We start from the raw sequence: 20881 nt of genomic DNA on the forward strand, positions 1-20881 counted from the left end.
GATAAATCGTAGCCATAATATACATAAATGTATATTCCCTGTACTTGGTATGTGTGCCTTCAATCCACCTGCCTGCTTGTTTTGTTTTTTTTTCTTTAAATTTAATGTGAAATACAATACAAAGATCAATTTCATAAATGGTCAGTCCTTTCAGTGCATCCTGCTTTGCTCCTACTTGTCGGTTAACTTCATGGCTTCTGGGCCTTGGTTTGACTCACAGCAGAATACACCTTTTGATTGATTTGGACCTTCTGACCTGTAGCGCTTCTCTTGTGGCCATGTCAAACACGTCCTGCATAGAATCCTTTGTCTTGGCAGAGCACTCCAAGAAGCCAAAAGCACTGAACATGATTGCCATGTTGTTTCCATCTTCTGTCTACATTGGCTCCTGCAGGATTAGATCAGAGCTGTTTAGAAACTATACAGGTCCTTCTCAAAATATTAGCATATTGTGATAAAGTTCATTATTTTCCATAATGTCATGATGAAAATTTAACATTCATATATTTTAGATTCATTGCACACTAACTGAAATATTTCAGGTCTTTTATTGTCTTAATACGGATGATTTTGGCATACAGCTCATGAAAACCCAAAATTCCTATCTCACAAAATTAGCATATCATTAAAAGGGTCTCTAAACGAGCTATGAACCTAATCATCTGAATCAACGAGTTAACTCTAAACACCTGCAAAAGATTCCTGAGGCCTTTAAAACTCCCAGCCTGGTTCATCACTCAAAACCCCAATCATGGGTAAGACTGCCGACCTGACTGCTGTCCAGAAGGCCACTATTGACACCCTCAAGCAAGAGGGTAAGACACAGAAAGAAATTTCTGAACGAATAGGCTGTTCCCAGAGTGCTGTATCAAGGCACCTCAGTGGGAAGTCTGTGGGAAGGAAAAAGTGTGGCAGAAAACGCACAACGAGAAGAGGTGACCGGACCCTGAGGAAGATTGTGGAGAAGGGCCGATTCCAGATCTTGGGGGACCTGCGGAAGCAGTGGACTGAGTCTGGAGTAGAAACATCCAGAGCCACCGTGCACAGGCGTGTGCAGGAAATGGGCTACAGGTGCCGCATTCCCCAGGTCAAGCCACTTTTGAACCAGAAACAGCGGCAGAAGCGCCTGACCTGGGCTACAGAGAAGCAGCACTGGACTGTTGCTCAGTGGTCCAAAGTACTTTTTTCGGATGAAAGCAAATTCTGCATGTCATTCGGAAATCAAGGTGCCAGAGTCTGGAGGAAGACTGGGGAGAAGGAAATGCCAAAATGCCAGAAGTCCAGTGTCAAGTACCCACAGTCAGTGATGGTCTGGGGTGCCATGTCAGCTGCTGGTGTTGGTCCACTGTGTTTTATCAAGGGCAGGGTCAATGCAGCTAGATATCAGGAGATTTTGGAGCACTTCATGCTTCCATCTGCTGAAAAGCTTTATGGAGATGAAGATTTCATTTTTCAGCACGACCTGGCACCTGCTCACAGTGCCAAAACCACTGGTAAATGGTTTACTGACCATGGTATCACTGTGCTCAATTGGCCTGCCAACTCTCCTGACCTGAACCCCATAGAGAATCTGTGGGATATTGTGAAGAGAACGTTGAGAGACTCAAGACCCAACACTCTGGATGAGCTAAAGGCCGCTATCGAAGCATCCTGGGCCTCCATAAGACCTCAGCAGTGCCACAGGCTGATTGCCTCCATGCCACGCCGCATTGAAGCAGTCATTTCTGCAAAAGGATTCCCGACCAAGTATTGAGTGCATAACTGTACATGATTATTTGAAGGTTGACGTTTTTTGTATTAAAAACACTTTTCTTTTTTTGGTCGGATGAAATATGCTAATTTTGTGAGATAGGAATTTTGGGTTTTCATGAGCTGTATGCCAAAATCATCCGTATTAAGACAATAAAAGACCTGAAATATTTCAGTTAGTGTGCAATGAATCTAAAATATACGAATGTTAAATTTTCATCATGACATTATGGAAAATAATGAACTTTATCACAATATGCTAATATTTTGAGAAGGACCTGTAGATGCCAAGCTAAAAGCACAGAGACAAGGACAACCCAGATACAGGGGTTGGACAATGAAACTAAAACACCTGGTTTTAGACCACAATAATTTATTAGTATGGTGTAGGGCCTCCTTTTGTGGCCAATACATCGTCAATTCGTCTTGGGAATGACATATACAAGTCCTGCACAGCGGTCAGAGGGATTTTAAGCCATTCTTCTTGCAGGATAGTGGCCAGGTCACTACGTGATACTGGTGGAGGAAAACATTTCCTGACTCGCTCCTCCAAAACACCCCAAAGTGGCTCAATAATATTTAGATCTGGTGACTGTGCAGGCCATGGGAGATGTTCAACTTCACTTTCATGTTCATCAAACCAATCTTTCACCAGTCTTGCTGTGTGTATTGGTGCATTGTCATCCTGATACACAGCACCGCCTTCAGGATACAATGTTTGAACCATTGGATGCACATGGTGCTCAAAAATGGTTCGGTAGTCCTTGGCAGTGACGCGCCCATCTAGCACAAGTATTGGGCCAAGGGAATGCCATGATATGGCAGCCCAAACCATCACTGATCCACCCCCATGCTTCACTCTGGGCATGCAACAGTCTGGGTAGTACGCTTCTTTGGGGCTTCTCCACACCGTAACTCTCCCGGATGTGGGGAAAAACAGTAAAGGTGGACTCATCAGAGAACAATACATGTTTCACATTGTCCACAGTCCAAGATTTGCGCTCCTTGCACCATTGAAACCGACGTTTGGCATTGGCATGAGTGACCAAAGGTTTGGCTATAGCAGCCCGGCCGTGTATATTGACCCCGTGGAGCTCCCGACGGACAGTTCTGGTAGAAACAGGAGAGTTGAGGTGCACATTTAATTCTGCCGTGATTTGGGCAGCCGTGGTTTTATGTTTTTTGGTTAGCACCCGAACATCCCTTTCAGACAGCTTCCTCTTGCGTCCACAGTTAATCCTGTTGGATGTGGTTCGTCCTTCTTGGTGGTATGCTGACATTACCCTGGATACCGTGGCTCTTGATACATCACAAAGACTTGCTGTCTTGGACACAGATGCGCCAGCAAGATGTGCACCAACAATTTGTCCTCTTTTGAACTCTGGTATGTCACCCATAATGTGTGCATTTCAATATTTTGAGCAAAACTGTGCTCTTACCCTGCTAATTGAACCTTCACACTTTGCTCTTACTGGTGCAATGTGCAATCAATGAAGACTGGCTACCAGGCTGGTCCAATTTAGCCATGAAACCTCCCACACTAAAATGACAGGTGTTTCAGTTTCATTGTCCAACCCCTGTATATCTCCTATATGTCTCCATGTTGTCCTGTGATGGATGGCCTGTCCAAGGTATGCATGCCTTTTTTTCAATGACCACAGGAAATGGTTGATCTTCTCTGACCTCAAAGAGATCAAGGGAACAAGATGCTTTCTGTTTTTATGTTCACCATTTTATTGTTTTGGTGGAGGATTTGTATATATTCCAAAGGCATCTCATACCTTCTTCACCTTGGCCAGTTCTTTCTGTGTTTTTCATCATTCTGCAGATCTTTCTTATTCCCCACCAGGACGACTGGAACATTGGGACAGAAGGGTCTCACCTCAGGTGTCCACTTTTCTGAAATATTCTCTGTTCCAAGGGACAAAGAAAATGGCTGAAATACTCAATAAATAAAAAGGATAGTTATTAGGACAACAAGCAGAGCATCTAGAATTCAGGTATAAGTGCTCTGCAGGCTGCAAAGGGCAGAAATGTTTTAGCTGCACCTAAACCAGTTACCACTGTGTCCTTTCAAGGTGTTTAATGATTAATTTCTAAACAGATATGAATGAATTGAAGCTTGTAAGATAGTTCAATAAAATGTCCACCATGCAAACCAAATTACAATAACAGCTATGAAGTTTGTTTAACATGCAAAATGCATTTACACATTTATTTAACAGATAAGACAAAGAAAATTATATTAGTCTCTTCTGAATGTTTTTTTTTTTAAGAACAGCTACTAAAATAGGGGAAAACGCCTTAAAAACACATAAAATCACAGAACTTCACTGTTGGGACATGGACCTCAGGAAACAGGTCCTTACTAAAAACCATAAGAAGACACGTTTTCCCACAAGCTCCATCTCCAACAATCACCAGCTTCTTCCGAATTAGTGACATTTCTGTTGGGAGGAGAGATGAAGTGATTGGAAAAAAAATTCAACAAATTTAAACTTTCTTATCTGCAAAAGTGAATCACATTGTCATCCATTTGTGGCTTTTATAGCGACGCGTATTTCTAGAAATGTATGATGTATAAAAACATTTCTCTGCTCATACTGTACAACCACAAGGCATCCAGTTTGACTGGACTGCATTATATTACACATGGGGTGGCGACGGTGGTAGGGGTTCGTCCTCTAACTGGTGGGTTGCCGGTTCAAACACCAGCTCCATCCATCTCAGTCACTGTGTACTTGGGGAAGACACTTCACCCACATTGCCTGCTGATGGTGATCAGAGAGCTTGGTGGTGCTGATTGTATGGCAGCCTCACTGGTGTCTGTCTGCCCCAGGGCAGCTGTGGCTACAATGTAGCTTACCACTGTCAGCATGTGAATGTGTGCATGAATAGGTGCATGACTGATTTTAGTGTAAGGCGTGTTGAGGTCCTCTGGCTTGATAAAGCGCTATACAGGTGCAGACTATTTATTATTGACATAAGGAGAGGCTATCTGCTGTGCATATGGTCACAGGCAACTTTTATCACCAAATGCAAAATCTAAACCACATTAACAATAGAGGAGACAAAAGATTGGACATGAAAATGTAATCTTGCCCTTTTTCCATTTTGCATGCATCAGAATAAGAAATGTGTACAAGAAATGAATGTAGCTGCTGGTGTCTATAAAAGCCCAATAAACACATTACATTTGACCAGTCCAGCTCTCTACAGAGATATAGTAGACTACAACTCCATAGTTAATTACCCAAAAAAATAGACATAAACCTGCAAAAACCTCAGTGTTGTGAAAATAATAAGACGACTACAGGATAATACAATTATTGGCATGTGTATGACCTATAACAACAACACACAAGCTAAAATGAACGTACCTTTATCAACAAGGTTAAAGCTTTACCCCTATATTATGGTGAATAAAAATGAATAACAACAACACTCTTTAAATCTTTGAGGTTTGAAGGCCTTCCTTCCATCAACTAATCTTTAATTTTCTTAAAAGATTCTCAATCAGAATCGAATCAAGATTCTTGCTGGGCCACAACAAAATGGCCCAGCTTCTACTGATTACTTTCAAATCAGTAGAAGCACTTTGAAAAAAACTATATATATATATATATATATATATATATATTAAAATCAAGGTCTGCCAGGGGTACGAGTCTATGTTTCTCAAAAATAAATTGCATCTTTCATCAATGGCATATTTAGTTAAAGATTTTATGTTAATTTGTGTATTTATTTCCATCGTGTAAGGATTTATTTGTTGAACTGTGAAACCTCCATGACATTACTTTTTTTCCATCTAGCAAATTGCATTCCAGGAAATGAGATCCACAGGATTTTTTTTTCCTTATACTTGCTTTCTGAGGCTGTACCTCTGCCTCTGATACACAACATGAGAGCTACAGATCAGCTGAGGGCAATACTGACAACCAATTTCCCAGGTTCTTTATTTCACTACGATATCAAAGACTTGTTAAGATGTTCTGTAAACCTGGTTAAGCTCTTCATAATTAGAGGAGAAAAATGGAAAAACTCAAGGATAGAATCTGGGAACCCTGCAAGAACCAGAATGAACCCAGTTAAAGAACAAGCTAAATGGTGATTGGTGGTTTTAGCAACAAGACAAACAAGGCTATTCCAAGTCAGTCAAGAATGATACAGATAAATCATATCCTCAGATTATGGCCACAGATAATGGACATGTGTATATACTTCTTCTGCTAGATCTCAGAGCTGCATTTCATACAGTGCCTTGCGAAAGTATTCGGCCCCCTTGAACTTTTCAAACTTTTGCCACATTTCAGGCTTCAAATATAAAGATATAAAATGCAAATTTTTTGAGAAGAATCAACAAGTGGGACACAATCATGAAATGAATTGAAATTTATTGGATGTGTCAAACTTTTTTAACAAATAAAAAACTGATAAGTGGGGCGTGCAATATTATTCGGCCCCTTTACTTTCAGTGCAGCAAACTCACTCCAGAAGTTCAGTGAGGATCTCTGAATGATCCAATGTTGTCCCAAATGACTGATGATGATAAATAGAATCCACCTGTGTGTAATCAAGTCTCCGTATAAATGCACCTGCTCTGTGATAGTCTCAGGGTTCTGTTCAAAGCACAGAGAGCATCATGAAGACCAAGGAACACACCAGGCAGGACCAAGATACTGTTGTGGAGAAGTTTAAAGCCGGATTTGGATACAAAAAGATTTCCCAAGCTTTAAACATCCCAAGGAGCACTGTGCAACCAATCATATTGTAATGGAAGGAGTATCAGACCACTGCAAATCTACCAAGACCCTGCCGTCCCTCTAAACTTTCATCTCAAACAAGGAGAAGACTGATCAGAGATGCACCCAAGAGGCCCATGATCACTCTGGATGAACTGCAGAGATCTACAGCTGAGGTGGGAGAGTCTGTCCATAGGACAACAATCAGTTGTACACTGCACAAATATGGCCTTTATGGAAGAGTGGCAAGAAGAAAGCCATTTCTCAAATATATCCATAAAAAGTCTCGTCTAAAGTTTGCCACAAGCCACGTGGGAGACACAGCAAACATGTGGAAGAAGGTGCTCTGGTCAGATGAAACCAAAATCAAACTTGGCCACAATGCAAAACGATATGTTTGGCGTAAAAGCAACACAGCTCATCACCCTGAACACACCATCCCCACTGTCAAACATGGTGGTGGCAGCATCATGGTTTGGGCCTGCTTTTCATCAGCAGGGACAGGGAAGATGGTCAAAATTGATGGGAAGATGGATGGGGCCAAATACAGGACCATTCTGGAAGAAAACCTGTTGGAGTCTGCAAGAGACCTGAGACTGGGATGGAGATTTATCTTCCAACAAGACAATGATCCAAAACATAAAGCCAAATCTACAATGGAATGGTTCACAAATAAACGTATCCAGGTGTTGGAATGGCCAAGTCAAAGTCCAGTCCTGAATCCAATCGAGAATCTGCGGAAAGAGCTGAAGACTGCTGTTCACGAACGCTCTCCATCCAACCTCACTGAGCTCAAGCTGTTTTGCAAGGAAGAATGGGCAAGAATTTCAGTCTCTCGATGTGCAAAACTGATAGAGACAAACCCCAAGCGACTTGTAGCTGTAATTGCAGCAAAGGGTGGCGCTACAAAGTATTAATGCAAGGAGGCCAAATAATATTGCACGCCCCACTTTTCAGTTTTTTATTAGTTAAACAAGTTTGACACATCCAAAAAATTTCATTCCACTTCACGATTGTGTCCCACTTGTTGTTGATTCTTCACAAAAAATTAGTATTTTATATCTTTATGTTTGAAGCCTGAAATGTGGCAAGAGATTGAGAAGTTCAAGGGGGCCGAATACTTTCGCAAGGCACTATACAGTCTATCACAATATTCTCTTAGAAAGGCTGGAATATGCTGTAGAGATCAGAAGAACAGCACTTGGCTGGTTTAAATCTTATTTGTCTGACAGTTTTCAATTTGTTCATGTAAGTGATAAATAATCTTCAACCTCCAGGGTTACTTGTGGAGTACCACAGGGTTCAATACTTGGGCCAATTCTCTTAACTACATCTATGCTTCCAATAGGTAAAATTAATCAGGAGGCATTGGATAAATTTCCACTGTTATGCTGATGATACTCAGCATTATTTATTCATTTATCTGGCATTAAACTTACCTCCGGTAATAAAGTAAAAAACCTTTATGTTATTTTTGAGCATGACATGTCATTTAAATCCGATATTAAACAAGTTTCTAGGATTTCCTTCTTTCACCTCCAAAATATTGACAAAATTTTAAATATTCTGTCCAGGCATGAGACTGAAAAACTAGTCCATGCATTTGATACGCCAAGGCTCGACTTTTGTATTTCTTTACTATCAGGATGTCCAGAAAATGCAGTTCAAAACCTTCACTTGATCTAAATCCTGCAGCAAGAGTTCTGATGAAAATGAAAAAGAGAGGCTCCTTGTTAAATCCAGAATATAATTTAAAATTCTCCTCCTTACATATAAAGCCCTTAATGGTTTAGCTCCATCATACATCAGAGATCTGATTTTTCCATTATTCATAACAGAGCACTTCGTTCTCAGACTGCAGGTTTACTGGTGGTTCCTAGAGTCTCTAGAAGTAGAATGGGAGGCAGATCCTTTAGTTATCAGGCTCCTCTAATTTGGAATTAGCTACCAGTTTCAGTCCGTGAGGCAGACACCCTGTCTCCTTTTAAGGATAGGCTTAAAAATCTCATTTTGATAAAGCTTATTGTTAGAGTGGCTTAGTTTATCCTGAGTTATCTCTGTAGTTATACTGCTACAGGCATGGACTGCTGGAGGACATAATGACCACTTTCCCTCATGCTGCTACATTCTGATACTACTCTCCAATTTTGCATTATTTGTTGTTATTTCAGCTTTTAACTTTATGTTCTCTCTTTTTTTCCCTCTTCCTAGAAGCTAGATCTAGCTTGGCTCTGTGTTTAGCGTGGCACCTTCCTGGAGGGGGACAGCTCAGCTGCTGCTGCCAACAACTTAATTCTGGTTCTGCTGGAAGTTTCTTCCTGTTAAAAGGGGGTTTTCCTCTACACTGTCACTGCATGCATGCTCAGTATGAGGGATTGCTGCAAAGTCATTGCAAGCGACTGTCCACTGTTGCTACATGCTCATCCAGGAGTGAATACTGCAGGTCAGTGACTTGATGCAATCAGCTGGGTTTCCTTAGATCCGTTTTAACCAATTTGACTAATAAACTGAATCTGACTGCACTGTTTGATAACTAGGATCAATTGGAATGAATGTACCCGACTTGAAATCTGTATGATTCGATTGAATTTGTAAAGTGCCTAGAGTTGACATGTGTTATATGTGAATATGGCGCTATATAAATAAAACTGAACTGAATAGAAAAAGACTCAAGTTCACAAACTCAAACGGACACCTTTAGTTAAAGTTACTAAATATCTTATGTACCTAAATCTGATAGGCAGCCACAGAGACAAGCAGAACCATACACTGATGACACTCATACATCAAACAGGCTGCAGAGGCATTTTAAAAAACAGTCGGAAAACACATGACAGATCGCATCAACCTTTCCATCTTCGATGCATGTTACAAACAAACCAGCTCTGTTGTTTTCACAACAGAGCTGGTTTGTCATACTTTTAAAATGTATACCACTAAAACAACAAACCCAAAACAAGAAAAAAAAAAATCAAAAGGAAGATTGATACTTCAACAGATGTCAAAATAATGAGAAAATAGATATGGTAGCTTTCTATTTCTAAAAGTAATTTAAAAGGGACATTGTAAAATGGCATAGGCTGGATTATCTCTATGAGTAGCAGAATCTGAATCATTAGCTGGGAAAAGCTTTTTTTGCATATTTGGATTTGAATTATCTTTAAATCAATACAGACTCTACATAAAACAATTCACACACACACACACACACACATATATATATATATACACACACACATGCATATATATATAAATAATATCCAAGGACTGTACAAGTTTATTTCGTAATGTTACAATCGATGCTACCCTCAGGAGATCTATATAAATACCTACAGATTAGAAACTACATAACAAAACATATCGTATGGAACAGTATCAAGAACAAACCTACTGACATCAAAGTATTGTTTATTCAGATGCTTGAAAAGCAGACACAAACAAAAAAAATGTTTGCCACGTATGGGAAACTGTTGACGAATTTGTCAGATAAAACACTACATATTAAACAACTATGGGAACCAGAGATGAATGTAACATTAACAAATTATTTATAGGGAGATATGTGCTCTCGATGCCATAAAGGGACTGTTGACTGGAAAGTGAAAACAACATTTTTCAAAACTTCGTTAAAAGGTTTTACTTCTAAGAGTAAAACTACAGATAGAAGTTGGAGGAATTGTTGTATGGTTGGTGATCACAAACGTATCTTCTGGGATTGCCCAACAATTTAGTCCATTTGGGAGAATATTAAACAGAAGATTGAGGACAATCCAACGATAGATCTTCTCATGGATCCTCATGTATTTCTGCTGGACATATACCCCAAGGATCTACTCAAGAAAGATCAATGTTACATATTAAATATTCTATTTTTAGTTGCCAGAAAGACTATTACCTTAAACCGGATTGAACCCTGTTAACCAACTGTTGTTGGAAGAAAGAATTTAAACATGTTTAAAAGATACGGCATCTGACTGCTCAATTACAAATAAAAATGGACATTTTTCACAAAAATGGTTGCGACTGTCTCTTCTATTTATTTATTTTTGATGTGTAACCTTACTCTGCATATATATACTTATTTGTGTTGATACATGTTTATTTAGCCCAATCTCAACAACTTTTGTGTTGTTTTATTATATTATATTTGTTTTTTCCTCATTCTGTTATCTATAAATTGCCTTTGTTGTTATACTTTGAGGCAATACAATAAAAAATTTAAAAATAAATAAGTTAAAGTGTGCTTGCTGCAGATGATGCTAATAAACAGAATGTCTTTAAGTAGAGACATTCAAGCTGGTTTCCCCCAATTTAGCCTCAAGCTTAATATTTATCATTAATTTCTGAACCCCATTCATTTTTTCATCTCTTAGCAACAAAAGTCAAAAACTCATTTCCCAAAATACATGCTTCTTTAAAAAGGGGGGCTTTGTGCTTCTCTAACACAGACTGAGCTTTTAAAAACCCCACAAGTGAAAGCTTACTCTCAGCCACACAAGATTTCAAATGAATGACTCACAACCTGCTCTTGCTTCATGCCAGCGTTCAGTAGCCGCAATTTAAAAAATTCTTCAAAAGGAAGACAGTCCTGTTTTTAAAACCAGTTGACCAGAGGCTTTTCTGATGGTGGCACATGGAGCTGGAGGACCAGGCAAACGAGAGAAGAAGTGGCAGTGTAGTGGAATTTTCTTATCAAAGTGTGAGAGAAGTTGACTCACAACAAGAGAAAATCCGGACTTTGTCTTCATAAGTTTTATTCAAAGGCATTAACGTTTGAAGACCTTGTCAGTGAGGTTAGTCAGTGAAACAGAGCCCTGATCAACATTTACACACAGTATTTATACCAAACATGACAGTGTTATCTCAACTTCAAAGAGTCTGTGTTTTATGGCCCTGGACCCTTCTCGGATCAGAGGTAACAAAGTTATCTACGAACAGACCCATCTGCTATTCCTGAGACATCACCCTAAAGCATGGGTTTTAACCATTAAACTTCTGATAATGGCTTTTACAGCTTCCTCCTCTAACACAGATGTTCTGAGGAGTGAGGTAACCTAAAGGTCATACACTTTGGAGCACTTAATAAAATAATTTCCATTACAGCAGACACACAGAATGACTCTAAGAGAACAGCTCTATTCAAGAAAGCAGCTCAAGAGCAAACAAATGGGGATGACATTGATAAAGTGAAGTCTTAAAACATTTTCTGGGCCAAGAAACTACAGTTCATCTGACAAATGACTGCTCAGTAGATCAAACTTGATTTACCATTCATTAACGTCCTTCACCCTATTTCAGTATGATTTTAGGAAACCAATACAAACATTTGTTTGGGGGAAAACATCCAACTTTGCCACAAACTTCGAAGTGACGTGTCCCAGCCTCTTGTTTAGTGTTGCAAGCAGAAAATAAACAGTTCAATAATAAATTAATTATCATGAATTGTATATTGTTACTGTAGCAATTACTCCTGCACTTTACATGTTTTTAATGTCTGTTTTGTTATTGTTGTCTAGCTATCTTGTCCACTATGATGTGTGCTGCTGCCTGACTTGGCTCTTTTACCCTTGTGAAATAGGTCTTTTTCTCAGTGGAGTTTTTTGTTTTTGTTTTTTTTATATGATAAAATACAGAATTATTAAATTTTTTTAAAAATCATTGAAGTTTAGGTTTTAAAACGCAAACTATTGCAGAAAGATTTTTGGTCAGTTTAATAATCATTATTTCCCAATCTCCTATAATTTCCTAAAATGTCTGCAAAACGTTCAGGTTTTTAATGTCATCAATCAGCTGACTAACAGAAGTCCAGAAATCTAGCGCTGTCTAATTTGTGCAAGTTGATCTGAACACTGAAAATAAAAGTTGCATATATAGAAGCTAAGTGTTCCCAGAAAAATAAACGGCTAATTAACACGTATAGATATCTACCATGAGGAGGGTCTTGAATTGATTGTCCCACTGACAGAATCTCACCTGCTGCAGACTCTCTAATTAGCTGCATTTAAACGGATCAACACATAGATCTAACAAATCAGAACACCACATTAAACTGTTGAAAACACATCAACATGACAGGCCATCAACTTGTTCTGTCAGTCAAACCTATAATTTAACTGTGTCAAATAAAAAAACAACAACATAGAAATTAATTTAACAAACATTCACGCTCTCATAGGTGTGATAGATTAACTGGTGACGGAAATTAATTTGTGGCGGCAGCTGGAGGAGGCAGATAGTTCTGTGGGCGTGGCCTTTTAGGACCCCTTTACCAAACTAGAAACAATGCGTCAATTTAAAGAACTACAAACCATTTCAAGATACAATCGGACTACGTAACACATCTTTTAAAATCTTCATAAATACTCAATAGAAATATATTTTATTGCTGTAGTACTTCGTATTGCATTGTTTGAAATAATTCCTTCAAACCCGCTACCATGCAGCTTGTAAACGATGCAGAATTTGTCCTGTTGTTTCAGAGCCTGAGAGTAATCAGAGAAAAATCTAAATATATCGCAAGATGCCAAAGAACAAACCGATCTAAATACACTGATGGATCACTGAAAGCAGACACAAATGTTAAAGAGCCAGTGAAATAAAATAAAATGTTTAAGAAGAACGACTTGCTGTATTTTTTTTTCCCTCGTCCTGTGTGATATTTAAATGTTTTGTGAGGCTGAAATACAAAACAAATATTCTCAAGCACCGTTTATGTCATTTAATACAGGTCAGATGGCACGAAGGACAATTAGAGTCTCGAAGAAAAACAATAAACTTTCGAGGTGGATTCGTTTTTTCTCTTCGTTCAGAATGTGTAGACATTTCAAGAAGGTTTGAAATATAATTTCCAGAAAAACTATGCTGAGGGTGTCCCCGCTCATAGACTACGAAGCTGAAGTTGGTTTCCGATTCTAGCTTTCGAGTCGGGAAATGGCTAAAGGGCGATTCCACTTAATTTTTCGCTACCTTCAGCATCTTTAATCTACTCTAGTTAAAAAACTACAACACCTAGACACTTGAAACCTGGACTAGATTATTCTAAACTGATAGCAGAATAATTAAAACCAAGTCTGTGATTTGTGAACCCTTTCTCTGATTTGTGAAATTTCCATAAATCGTGATTTCAGCAATTTTTTTTAGTATCTAGGCCACATGAATACTGAATTTCTCCTGCTCTGATATTTGCTTTTTTTTTTTTTTTTGCTTTTTATTCCACGTTTAACTTTCTTGTTTACCGGTCGGTCTACGTTCCTACCCTCACCTATGGCCATTAACTTTGGGTCATGACCGAAAGAACGAGATCCCGGATACAAGCGGCTGAAATGAGCTTCCTTTGTAGGGTGGCCGGGCACTCCCTTAGAGATAGGGTGAGGAGCTCAGCCATCCGGGAGGGGCTCGGAGTAGAGCCGCTGCTCCTCCACATCGAGAGGAGCCAGTTGAGGTGGCTCGGGCATCTGTACCGGATGCCTCCTGGACGCCTTCCTCGGGAGGTGTTCCAGGCACGTCCCACCAGGAGGAGGCCCAGGGGACGCTGGAGGGACTATGTCTCTCGGCCGGCCTGGGAACGCCTAGGGCTCCCCCTGGAGGAACTGGAGGAGGTGTCTGGGGAGATGGACGTCTGTGCGTCTCTGTTGAGTCTGCTGCCCCCGCGACCCGCTCCCGGATAAGCGGAAGACGACGAGTACGAGTACTTTCTGTTTTCTCTCTTTTTTTTTTATCTTCAGTGCAGCAACATGTGGTCTTGCAATCGTTTTATCTCTGATAACTTCCTAAAGGGGGGCATCAACTGATATAATGCTTCCAACAACTTAATGTTCTCTTTCTTCTGGTATTAACCTTTTGCTTTTCTTTGACACAGAAAGTACTCCTGAATAAGTGCTTCCTTTCAGTGTCGTATATCTGCTTTAACCCCCAGTTGGTCGTGATAGATAGCTTCTTCCAGGTTAAAATAAATGTTTGCTCTATATTGTCCCTACATGCTTGCTTGCTAAAAGGGTTTGTCGGAAAAGTAAAATACAAATGCTAATTGTCCACTGTGGCTCCATGCTGAAGAAAGAGTGAATGCTGCACATCAATGAATGGCACTGGAAGATATTAACCAAGATGGCTATAGTTGTTTTTACTGTTTCAAAGACAACACTGGAGGCTCCACTTTTCTTCTTGTTACAAAAAGACTCCTTAAGTAGAAAGTAACTGCCATTGTCCTTTTGAATTTTACAGGACATTCTGTCTGGTAAAGTGATGCCACATTTGCATTTTGAAGAGAAGTGGGTTCCAATCATCTTTGATGATGATAAACAACTTGACAAAATCATGAAGTACCTGTCGGACCTGTTAATGCCATGGAGGTTAGGGTTTGTTTATGTTTAGGTGCTTTGTTTTATTTTCAACATTGTTTGTAGCATGTCTGAGAGTAAAACTTAATAATAGTTGAGACCAGAGTGAAATCATAATGGTAAATTTGATAAGTCTAGTTTAAGAGCAGGGCGACGTCACTTCCGGTTCAAGAAAAGCTCGAAAATAGTTGCCGCAAATGGACCCGATTTTGTGCCAATTCAGAAGAATTAAGATGGATGATAAGCGTTTTCAAGTCTACCGGTTTGTCCACTAGCAGGCCAAAGTGGTATGTTTATTCTTTATTTCGTAAATGGTATACTTTATTTAAGTTAAAACAAGTAAGCTAATATGTTGTACATCATTTGTATATTTCGGCAGTTCTACGGTGTACCTGTGGTGTAAGATGCTAAGAAGAATAAAGATTCAAGACCACAATAAACATCAGTCAAGGGAACTCTCTTGTCCCTCTTGTTTGTGAACAAGCCGGCACACTGTCTGAGGTAAGTTACTAGAATAGCTTTGTACATAACTTTAACATTAACATGTAATTACTTAATAATTACATATTCTAACAAAAAATGTTTTCGATTTAAACATTTCTTTATTCAGAAAACATACATGTTGTAAGTCTAATTGTAAACCTTATTAAATGAAATAAATCAATTTTTTACCTTACATTTGTTGATGCAACCCAGGCATCCATTAATGCACTGGAAAACACAAAAGCACTAACCAGGGCTGAGGCAGTGGAACAAATTGAGCACGGCCAAATGGAGGAGAGGTAAAAGAATTAAAGTGACTGAAGCAATATGAGCAACAAAAAATAATCATGTATAAAAAACAGAAAACAGTTCAAGTGATTCATAACTTAATTCATTTTTTTCAGTGAGTGAGAGGAGCTTCTGATGCAACTCCGGGTAGAAATAGAGACATTAAAATATCTAAAATCAAAAAACAGCAGTGAAATAAAAATGTTTACAAGTTTAAATTTTAACTATGACTTGTCATACTAACACACATTTGCCTATTTGGACTTTTCTTTTCATTCTGCTCTAATTATTTTAACTATGACTTGTCATACTAACACACATTTGCCTATTTGGACTTTTCTTTTCATTCTGCTCTAATTATTTTAACTATGACTTGTCATACTAACACACATTTGCCTATTTGGACTTTTCTTTTCATTCTGCTCTAATTATTTAGTTCTAGTGTGATCCAAATGCCAAAAAAAACAAAAAAGCGCTTAAATCGCCCTTTATTGAAGTTTCACAAATCAGAGAAAGGTTTCACAAATCACAAACTTGGTTTTAATTATTCTGCTATCAATTTAGAATAATCTAGTCCAGGTTTGAAGTGTCTAGGTGTTGTAGTTTTTTAACTAGAGTAGATTAAAGATGCTGAAGGTAGCGAAAAATTAAGTGGAATCGCCCTTTAGCCATTTCCCGAATCGGAAACCAACTTCAGGCACCAGCTTTTTCTTCATTTTAACTTTAAACAGGTAAACTACAGAACAGTCTTCATTGATTATTTTAATCCAAGCGACTAAACAGTGGGTTCCTCATTAGAGAATACACTGACCTGTAGGGTGTTTTTATTTGACACCAAACGTCTGTTTTTTTTTTTTGGCGTATCCATTTGGAAACCACAGCTGTGATATCTGCTAACGTTGTGTTATTTGCATTATATTTTATTGCAGTGTGGCTGAAATTATTTACATTAGTACTGATTATTTTCCTCTCTTCTTTGGACACGTAAACCCAAACACATCAAGAGATATGTGGTTTGGATATTATTAAGATTTGATCCTTTATTACACAAACATATGCTCACTCCAAACTCAACATTTTTTGCACATATTGTAATTACACTTATGTCGGATGTTTTGACAGGACAAGACAGGATAATTTCTTAACATGCAGCTCACACTACAGTGATGAATGACTATAATACGGCTCCTTAACTAGGAAATCCAATTCAATTCAAAAATGAGAGCCGATAATGTTTTCCACAAATATGTTGATGACAAAACGCAGATTGTCCACTTCAAATAATATTGCAGCTATTTAGGCATGTTCGCAGATTCAATGATTTTATTCTGGTATATTTAGATGTCACAAATTGAACTGGCCATGGTCAACCTCGGTGTTCCTGGAGTATTTTTAATCAGGCATCGACGCAGCCACCTACTATTAGAAACGTGCGATTTCAACCAGTTAAACCCGCCACCAGTTCATCTATCGCACTGGATACACGTTATAAAAAATATTAGTCCACTTTTCCTCTGTGTTTTTCGATCGTGGTGCACAGAGGGACAGACAAACAAAGACTCCTTCCCGCTGCAGTCTCAATTAACTGCGCAAGCTGACGGCTGAGAAATAAAGGAGAGGAAGAAAACCGTGCCACCAAATCTAGCGAAACGCAAAGTTAAACTAACAGACAACAAATTCCCGTTTTAGATTTCAAAATAAAATTTGATCTCGTAACAAACGTTGCAATGTTTTCAGTGTTTTAAATACTACACCTGCTTGTCAAATTAGTTATTCAAATACATTTAAAAATTTTGTTAAAATGGATTAAAAGATTGAGCCTTTTTTCTGTCTGTTTCTTTGTAAATCTTTAAAAGGCTCTTTTCAGTTATTTTAAAACAAGTTTCTGCCAATTATTACCTTTCTTATAACAGTCAAAGTGATTCTATCCACAAAATAAATAAATACGTAAAAAAAAAAGCAATTCATTCTGAACATTTCTTGTAAACTCAATTATATGATCTATAATTTATGAAGAATTAAAAGAAACAAACAAGCAAAAAACTACAGTTCACTTTCAGTTTCTGTTATTTCACATGTGCGTTGTATGTTACCTATTTCAAATGTTTCTTCTATATAGTTGTCACAGTACTTTGGTCACTAAATCTGTTTTGCCAGACTTGAGCTATTTAAACTCCACTAAGCAAATTTCCTTAATTAGATGCTAAATTGGGTCAAATTTAACTTTTCAGACCACGACAACTTTGTGGCAGAACCTACATGAAACCATGGAGTCATCAATGATTCAGTCCTAACTCTTAACAGTCACATAAATTATATCACTAAATCAGTCTACTACCTAAAAAGGTTTTTCTGTGAAAACAGATCACAGATAAACTGGTGCATACTATATTTTCAGTAGATTATTGTAATTTATATCATAATAATTTACCTGTTTGTGTACAAAAAACAAAGAAATACATAATAAATCTGTAAGATGGCTGCAGTGCAAACCAAAGATGCTGCTGCCAGAGTCTTGACCAACAGCAAACTAATGGATCATATCAAAACGGGGTATTTAATTCACTGCAGTGGCTCCCTGTCTGAAAAAGGGCAGAATTAAAAATGTTGATGTTAGTCAGTAATGAAGCAAATGCTCTTGGATACCTGACAGAGTTGCTTGTCCGGTACGTTTAAGTCATCAGAGACCTGTTTAGTCAGTGTTCTTAAGACTGGAACTAAACAAGGGTGTCCAGGATTTAGTTTCTAGTTTCTACTTCCCCAGCTCAGGAACCAATTCCCCAGACTGGAGATGTCCTGAAACTGTTGGCTCCTTTAAATCCCGACCAAAAAAAAATATTGTTTGCTACAACTGTCCCATAGTGGTCAAAGATTATTTTACAATTAGTTTTTATTAAGTTTTAGCCATTCACTTGTTTGAAATGTGGATTTGTACTGTGGTCGACAAGTGCAAAGGCACAGCAACTGCTAAACATGCTGTGATTAAATAAATGATACAAACTCCAAACCACACAACCATGGAAACAAATGTGACAAAAAACAATTCTCAACATTTTTATTGTTTACCTTTGTTCCTTTATTGTCATATAAAGCCTTTTAAATGATCTCGCATATGAATGGTGATGTAGAAATAAATTTACCCTACCTTGCTGAGGGGTAATGTGTTACTTGCCATTTTTGTAGTCCAGTTAAAGTTATCCAATCTAAATATCTAAACATGTTTGAATATCTGAATGTGTTATATGTTGGGATTGATCAGCTGTCAATTAATCAGTCGTTTAAAAAATTGTAAAAAAAGAATAAAAATAAAAAAAGAAAAGTAAATTAATTTATTTTGAAAGTGTGATTCTCTGTTTCCGGCCTTGATATATTTACCTTTTACTGACTTGACGTGTCAGCTGCAGCGGCTCCTGGAGACGTCAGGTTGCTCCTCCCTCTTCTATTCACGTCAAAGATGACATAATGTTTAGTGCAGCAAAATTCGCGCAACAAAATCGCAGCAACAGCAACATCAAACACACTTCTGAAAATAAACCTCTTCAACCTAATGTAGTTTTGTTTTAAACATAATTGTCTTAAAATGATCCAGAAAGAAGGAAAACTCCAGGAAGGACTGGACTCACCATGCTTATTAATAACTAAACTATAGTATGTTAAACATTTGACAGATGTAGAGACTTAATTATCTATAGAAAATATGAATCTTTGATATATCCTTTTTTAGGTAGCCTACAAAAACATAAAGAAACCTCACATCATCCAAATGTTTACACACCATGACAGAGCTCCTGAATTCATTATTCCATTTCCTGGGTGGATTGCCAATCATATTTATCAAGCTTTAATTGTCCCAACATCTATATTGTGACTACCTCTAGTTGGTGGAGACAATAAGCTGTGGTTGACATTTGCTTTATGAAATTAATATTTGTATACCTTTTTTACAACATTTTTCGTTTTCAGGGAACACCAAGATTTCCTGGCCCATGATGTTGACTTGCTAATACCCGATTAACACTTTATAGAGCATTGCTCTTGGATCTATGAGCTAAACTGCATCCAGTATTGGAGAGAAAGACTTGCCACCACGCCATCCCTGTTCATTTACAGGTATTAACCACTCTGAGGTTCCTGGCTCTTACAAGCCCCATTTAGCCGACAGCTGTGTTTACATAATCAACAGTTAATTAACTCCCTGCTTGAAGCCACTTTTAGGAACGACATAATTCTGTGAAATTATCCATACGTCTGGAATATCGCAGACAGCAATAATACCTGCTGTCCTGGATGGCATTAAATGACCAGCCAATACATTAGAGTTCCCTACGCTGTGGCTACCAAACATATTTTTTCCACTCTCCATGTCACTCACCAACTCATCAATTTCTGCCTCGGTGAAATTGCGTTTCTTTGTCCCTTTTTCTACCATTTAACATTACTCAGAGATGTTACGGCACTGAATGTGGGGCTTCAAGCAACACCTCCAGCCTTCAATGGAAACACAGTTTTTGTGCAGAGTAGAGCGAGGTGGAGCGGAGTGGAGATGTGCAGTGCTGGAACCGTAAATGAAAAAGACGCATTAGATCAAAGCATACCCGTGTTAGAATGGCCCTGTCAAAGTCCAGACGTCAATCAAGAACAGTCCAAACAACACCAGATACAGGAACACAGGAATACAGATTTTAATTAGGATTTTTCCTTCCACTTCTCAACCATCCATTACTTTGTGCTGGTCTATTGTTACATGGAACAATATAAAAAGTTCAAGGGTGTGAATCATTTTGATTGGCACTACATTTGTGAATTACACAGACAAATGTCAGTCCTTTGTTGTATGTTGTAGCAGTTAAATCCCAGTTTTTATGGTGGAGAAACACTGGAATCATTCTTACATTTTGCTGAGCTGTAATGGAGGCAATTAAGAAAGAGTGACAAACAATGAACAATTCAAATTATATTTAGATGATTTGGAACAGAAAGTGACCAGGCTATGGGAAAAACCTGGCAATTATCTGAGGACACAGAGGAAGAAGACCATAAAAATAAAAATACACAACGGAGTTGCAAAGTGATAAATCTAAGGTGTGCATGCAAGCAAAGGATGACACACACCTGAAGACAAGTACAAAGACAATAAGCAGGAAGTCAAAACAGAACAAAAAGAAGTGAAGAACAAGGGAGTGTGCCAGAAAAAACAGGAAAATATTTATATTTAAATACTTTTTGCTCATATCACTGGATATAACAAATAAAAACTAATTAATCAATTTTGAAAAACAT

At 38.2% G+C, this 20881-nt stretch overlaps 1 pseudogene; it reads right to left on the minus strand.

The window, feature by feature from the left end:
• Positions 1-214: 214 nt before the first annotated feature.
• Positions 215-4194, minus strand: LOC124857331 (annotated as a pseudogene).
• Between the last annotated feature and the right edge of the window lie 16687 nt (positions 4195-20881).

Source organism: Girardinichthys multiradiatus, chromosome 20, assembly GCF_021462225.1.
Source record: "Girardinichthys multiradiatus isolate DD_20200921_A chromosome 20, DD_fGirMul_XY1, whole genome shotgun sequence".
In the NCBI taxonomy this organism is placed as follows: domain Eukaryota; kingdom Metazoa; phylum Chordata; class Actinopteri; order Cyprinodontiformes; family Goodeidae; genus Girardinichthys; species Girardinichthys multiradiatus.